The following is a 6,374-nucleotide window of genomic DNA, read 5'->3' as shown; positions in this document are numbered from 1 at the left end:
CTGACTCATCTCCTGCTGGGCAGGGAGAAGGATGTTGCCATGGCAAACGGACTACAGCTGAGCAGGGAAGGGCCAGAGGTCTGGTTGGGGTGGGGAGGACGCCAGAGCGGGTCTGGGGCTCACCTGGGGCAGCATGTCATGGGTGGGGTCGTCCCAAGGTAGGAGGCCGAGCGCCAGCCACCAAGTCGCGGGGTTTGGGCTGGGCCCAGAGCCAGCAGCCAGGTGGGGGCCACCCAGCGCGGGTCAGCCAGACCCGGGCCACCTAGCAGGGGGCAGGAGGGCTGCTGTGCCCATGCAGCCGTGGCCAGCAGGTGTCCCCCGCCCCGGGTGTCTGTGTGTGTGGCTGTGCATGTGTACCTGTGGGGGCTTGGGTGCCCTCAGCAGCCCCGGCACTCTGGGCCCTGTGGCCCTCATCTTGGGGTGGGGATCCTCTGGCCAGCCGCTTGCCTGACATGACGGGCTGGTGCTCGGGACCTTTGCTTCCCGCGGTCGCCAGGTTTCTGTCCAAGGCCTACTTGACTTTCTCTTTGTCCAGGGAGTCCAGCACCCCTGTACCCCTCAGGAGGACGCCAGGACGCTCTAGCCCAGGGGCACCCAGTGATGGGCACTTAGCGCCCTGTGTCCATTCCACCCTATCTTTTTTTTTTAAGACTTATTTATGCACCCAAGTATTGAGGTACAGAGGTGTTGGGGGTGAGAGGATTCAGCAGAGACAGAGTGGGGTGCAGGACAGGCAGATGTATTGAAATACACTGCTGAGGGGGCAGGTGGGGCCACAGCAGTGGTCTGCTGCGCCCTGTGGGTCACCCCCTGGGCCAGGGAGCAAACTCGAGCTGAAGCTGCTGCAGACCACCTCAGAGTGCTGCACTCCAGCCCATTACGCCTCCAGGGAGGACCCATCATCCTGTCTTTCTTTGGGCCCTCTATCCTTCTCTAATCCAGAGGCGCTGGACTCACCGTCCAGAGCCAGGTGGACACAGGACGCTGTGGTCCTCAGAGGGCTTGCTGTCCCCTGGCCTCTGGGCTGGCTCAGGCTTCGTTAAGGTACCTGCGCCGGCCAATGAGGTGGGGCCCTTGCCAGGTGGGACCGCCCTTGTCCGCCAGAGGCCACACAGGCAGGGTGAGCTGCCCAGAGCCGGTAGACCCCGGTGTGGGCGCCCAGAGCCAGCCCCACAATCCAGGAGCCGTCGGGCCGGGCCACGTCTCCCACCAGGATGTTGGTCGGGTGTCAGACGGGCTCCGGGAGACACCCTGGGGCAGGGCGCTGGGCCCCTGGCTGCTGCGGTGCAGAGCCAGGTCCCCGTCACACTCCGCTCCGCCCGAGCGCTGGCCGCGTCCCTGCCCACACCGCCTGGCCGGCCGGCCGGCGCGAGTGCAGAAGCAGGAGAGCCCAGGCCCCTCCGCGCCCGAGCCTGTTGTCCCCCGGTGTCCTTGCGGCCTTTCGAGGTTCCGGCCGCTGTTTGTGGAGAGGGCAAAAATAGCCCCAAATGCCGGTCCTCTCGCCGGGCCTCGTCTGGATTCCAGATGCTCCCGGAGGGCGGGGCCGGGGAGCGGGTGGTCCACACCAGGCTTCTGGATGCCAGGGTGGGGGGCGCCCTCCCCTAGGGCGGGGCACCCTGGCTATGACACCATGTAAGAGTCTGGAATCAGGGTCCCGCCTCTGCATCCCACCCCCAAAATACCCACAGCCCCGCAGCCCCGCCTCCCGCCTTCAGCCCCAGCGCTGCAGTCGGCCAAGGGCTGGTGTCGGCTCAGTGTCATCACTTCCTGTGTTTTGTTTTCCGACATCCCACATGGATTGGGGCCATTGCCGTTTCCTCATCCTCCTGACCTCTCGAGAACAGCGACCGAGCCCCATGGCCGCTGCGGGCGCAGGAGGCCAAGCGGAGGCGCAGGGGCGGGGCCTCTGCTGGAGGGCGGGGCCTCTGCTGGAGGGCGGGGCATATTGGGCGGGGCCTATTCTGGGGGCGGGGTCCGGGTTCTCTTCCGCACACCGCAGCGCAGCTGCTGGCTTGGCCAGGTGGGGCGCTGTCCAGGGTGGCCCCGGGGCTGCTGACCCCACCTCCGGAGTGGAGGCCGCCTCGGGACCCCCCTCCCTGCTGTGGGGGCCCTGGGGCCGCCATGCAGTCTCCCCTAGTGCCCTAGCCTAGCCAGGGCCGCCAGAGGAGCGGGGAGCGCGGGGCAGGACTGTGCGTGGGGGCGGCATCAGGCCGGTGGCCTCGCTGGGCTGAGCTTGCTGTCTGCCTTGTCCTGGCCACTCTGCCGGGTGTGGGGGCCTGGCCTGCGCGGCCCCCGCGGGGTGCTGACCTCAGGCAGGGTGGGGAGGAGCCCGCCCCGGTCCCTGGCTGCCCGCCACTTCCCTAAGTCTGTGCCTGCGTCCTGCACCGGGGCTAGCCGTGTCCACCTGCCCGGGGCTGCCCACCCAGCACAGCATGAAAATGCTAGGCCCAGCAGGGCCGATGTCCGGGGCCAGCGGCCGCGCCTCACAACCGTCTGGCCAGGAGCTCGACCGCCTGGGCGCTGGGGCTGCGGCAGGTGCCAGACGGGGTCCCGTCCCGCACCCCAGGGTGGAGGCCGGAGACGAGGGCCGGCGGGGGGCTCGCCAGATGAGATGACGCGTCCCGGGGCAGTCCTGCCCCCTCCTGGCCCCTGTCCCGGCCCCTCTTCCGCCCAGCGCCTGGCCGTGTGGCTGCCAGAGGCCGGGCCCCGTGTCCCGGGCTCACCCGGGGCTGTTGGCATTTCCTACAGCACTGACCAGCTTCCTGCCCACCAGCTCCCGCTGGCGTCAGCAGGCGGCGTGGGTATGTCTGGCCGGGCCCCGGGGGCAGCCCCGGCCCGGCCCCACGGCAGCGCAGGCACACCTGGGGCGGCGGTGCCAGGCCAGCAGATGCCCTGAGGCCCAAGGGGTTAGAGGACGAAGCACCGTGACTGTGGAAAGCAAGGAGGACTTCCCAGAGGCGGTGGCTTGTACGTGGGCTGGGGGGCGAGGCGATACTCAGCCAGGTGGGGCGGTGGGGGGCCTCCACTGGGCTGGACTGGGGTGCTCCTGGGGCCGCCCCGGTCCCGTGGCAGGCTCCCTCCTCCAGAAGGCCTCGGCCGCCTGCAGCCCCATGGGCAGCACCCCCTGCCCACTCCAGCGCCCTGCCTGGGGTCTTCTCTGCCCAAACTCGCACAGCCAGAGGCCGCAGGAAGCTCTGCAGCTGGGAAGTTGGGGCCCGGGGTCCTGTCCCCCGTCTCCTCGCGTCCTTCCTGGGCCAGGCGCAGCCAGAGCCGACGTCCGTCCTTCCTACAGGGGCTTCTCGCCGCCACCCGCTGTCTGCCAGCCCCGCGGCGGCAAAGGGTGGGGGGCTTCCTGCTTTTGTGAACCGCCACTTCCCGCCGGGATCCGCCTTGGCCCCTCACTCTCCCTGGTGGCCAGCGGCCGGGTCATGCTCCCTGCACTCGTCCTCCTGGGCCGCGGCCACGGTGGTGGCCACCTGCCCAGTTCCTGGGGGGTCTCGGGGGCTCCTCCTGCACTGGCGTGACCGCCAGGCACCCTAGCCGCAGGTCCCCGCTGGGTGCAGGGGAGCTGGCTGCCCGTGCTGTCTGTTTTGGGTGACGGGAAGAGCTTGGAGAGAGCAAAGAGCGAATCTGGAATCTGCCCGCCCGGTCCTGGGACTGAAGGTCACAAGCTCGGGGCAGCGGGGGAGCACCCGGAAGGCCCCCAGAGACGCCCTGGGGAGCTCTGGCTGCTGGGGGGCCCACGGGCTCCCACATCCCGCCCCCGTGGGCGGCCTGAGCAGGTGGTGTGGCGAGTGGGGGTGGTCTGCACCCACAGGCCTGACGCCCTCCCGCCTCACCGCCCTGCCCCCCGGACCTGGGGGGGCCCCCACCCCGAGCACCGGCCTCCTCTTGCTTGTCCCCCAGAGTCCCGAGACCGTGTCCTGGCACCGGAGGGAGCAGCCGCCTGCCAGCCTGTGGAGAAGCGGCCTCCACTTCTGCTGAACGCAGCAACCTCACCATCTCCGCACCCCTCGGCTGTACCCCAGTTCCGTATGCGTAAATAATTCTTAAAAGTAAAAGAAAGAATAATGGTCTGAGAGAAGATTTTTTTAAAGATTTATTTATTTATTTATTTATGCACACAAGAGCTGGGGGCCAGAGATGAGAGGTGAGAGGGCGCCCCAGAGACAGAGCGGGGAGCAGAGCAGGCAGATCCACTGAGACCCACGGCTGAGGGGGCGGCGGGGGCCGGGGGGGTCTGCGCCCTGGGGTCCCTCCCTGGCCGGAGTCCACTCAGGCCACAGTGACCCCCGACAGCCCCCCAGAGCTGAGGCTCGCCCCTGCGCCCCAGGAGCCCCCTTGCGTCAGTCACAAGCCCTCGGAAGCTTAGTTGCTCAGGGCTCAGACTGCAGCCGTCTCTGGGCCTGCAGCCTAACAAAGATAAGGACCGAGCGCTGCTCCGGCTGGGGCCGGCTGGGGCCGGCTGTAACAAGCCCTTGCCGACAGACAGACAATTGGGAGCCTGGCTGGACTTTGAGCGGCCGGCCGGCCGGCGCGAGTGCAGAAGCAGGAGAGCCCAGGCCCCTCCGCGCCCGAGCCTGTTGTCCCCCGGTGTCCTTGCGGCCTTTCGAGGTTCCGGCCGCTGTTTGTGGAGAGGGCAAAAATAGCCCCAAATGCCGGTCCTCTCGCCGGGCCTCGTCTGGATTCCAGATGCTCCCGGAGGGCGGGGCCGGGGAGCGGGTGGTCCACACCAGGCTTCTGGATGCCAGGGTGGGGGGCGCCCTCCCCTAGGGCGGGGCACCCTGGCTATGACACCATGTAAGAGTCTGGAATCAGGGTCCCGCCTCTGCATCCCACCCCCAAAATACCCACAGCCCCGCAGCCCCGCCTCCCGCCTTCAGCCCCAGCGCTGCAGTCGGCCAAGGGCTGGTGTCGGCTCAGTGTCATCACTTCCTGTGTTTTGTTTTCCGACATCCCACATGGATTGGGGCCATTGCCGTTTCCTCATCCTCCTGACCTGCTGCCCACCGCCCTCGCCCCAGGCCCACCCACGCCGTCACAAATAGCAGGCCCTCGTCCCTTTTGACAGGTGAGTAATATTCCAGGGCGTGTGGCCTCCAGCTGTTCCCATGGCGGGCGGCAGCCGGCGGCCAGGCCGGGGGCTCCCCTCTCTTCCCAGCGGGCTCCGTGTCCCCACATAGGTGTGGGGCCTGTAGGGCCCTGGGCTCGCACAGGAGTGCGCTGTTCACGCCACCTGTGGTCAGAGATGCACCAACCCAAACCCGAGGCAGCTCCTCCCTGCTGAGAACGGCCTGTGGACCCCAGAGACACCGCGGAGCAGGGACCCCACTGCGGGTCCTGGTCGCCACTTTGCGGAGCAGCCTGGAGCCCTCAGCCCTTGAGAAAGCCCGGGAAACGCCCCTCCGGCCCCGCTGCTCCAGCCGACAGCCAGGCCCCCACCCCGGCGCCTCCCAGCCTTGCAGCCAGGCCCCACACAGCTCCACGGAGGCCAGCGGCAGGCCGGGCAGCGGAAGCCGCTTCCTCCTCACCCTGAGTTACTGCCACGTGGAGGGGCGTGGTCACAGCTGAGAGGGACGAGGGGCCCTGAGGGAAGGGGCCGTGTCCCCTGGGAGCCGGGGCGGTGCTGGCCTGCCTGGGCCAGCTGCCGCTTGGGGACTTCATGGGCTGTGAGGCTTCCCCTGGCTGTCTCGGCAGCCCTGCGTCCCCCTCCCCCTTCCTGGGCTGGGGCTGGACTTTCGGCTGGCTTCCCTGGCCACCCGCGGGAGGCCCAGACGCCGACCTGGTGCAGGCATGGCCGGCAGACCGCTCGGGGCGCGCTCCGCTCCTCTGTGGAGCAGGCACACTGCAGTGGCCAGAGCAACGGGTGGGCGGTCAGTGCAGTGCGTGGTGGTCAGCACAGCAGGCCCACAGACGGGCGGGCGGGCCCCAAGGCGGTGAGGCAACCTGGGGCGACGTGTTCCCCGGGGGGTGCACTTGAGGGAGAGCAAGGGGACAGGGGCTCCCCGGACGGCCCGGGGTGCTGTAGGGTGCACGGTCTCGGCCACCTCTGGGTTCTTCAGGCTGGGGCACCCTCGGGCAAGCAGAGCGGGGCGCGGTGAGGGAACCCGGCCCAGGGCCCGCCCGCGAGCCCGTCGGGCGTTGTGAGTCAGTGTGGGGTCCTGGGGTCCAGCTGGGAAAGGTGTCCCCAGCGCTCCCCTTGCCGGAGCCCCGAGCTCCGGCGAGTTTCTCCGCGATGGAGGCGCCGGTCACGCTCACAGAGCAGGTGAGGGGGGAGGACAGAGGCGTCAAGGCCCGCGCAGGGCCCGGGCAGGACGGCTGCCCGGGAGGGGGGCGCTGCGCTTCGCCGCCTCGCGTGGGGTGACAGTGCGCAG

Source organism: Condylura cristata, unplaced genomic scaffold (assembly GCF_000260355.1).
Source record: "Condylura cristata isolate star-nosed mole 26May11 unplaced genomic scaffold, ConCri1.0 scaffold00009, whole genome shotgun sequence".
Taxonomy (NCBI): domain Eukaryota; kingdom Metazoa; phylum Chordata; class Mammalia; order Eulipotyphla; family Talpidae; genus Condylura; species Condylura cristata.
Note: the sequence above shows the minus strand (reverse complement) of the source record.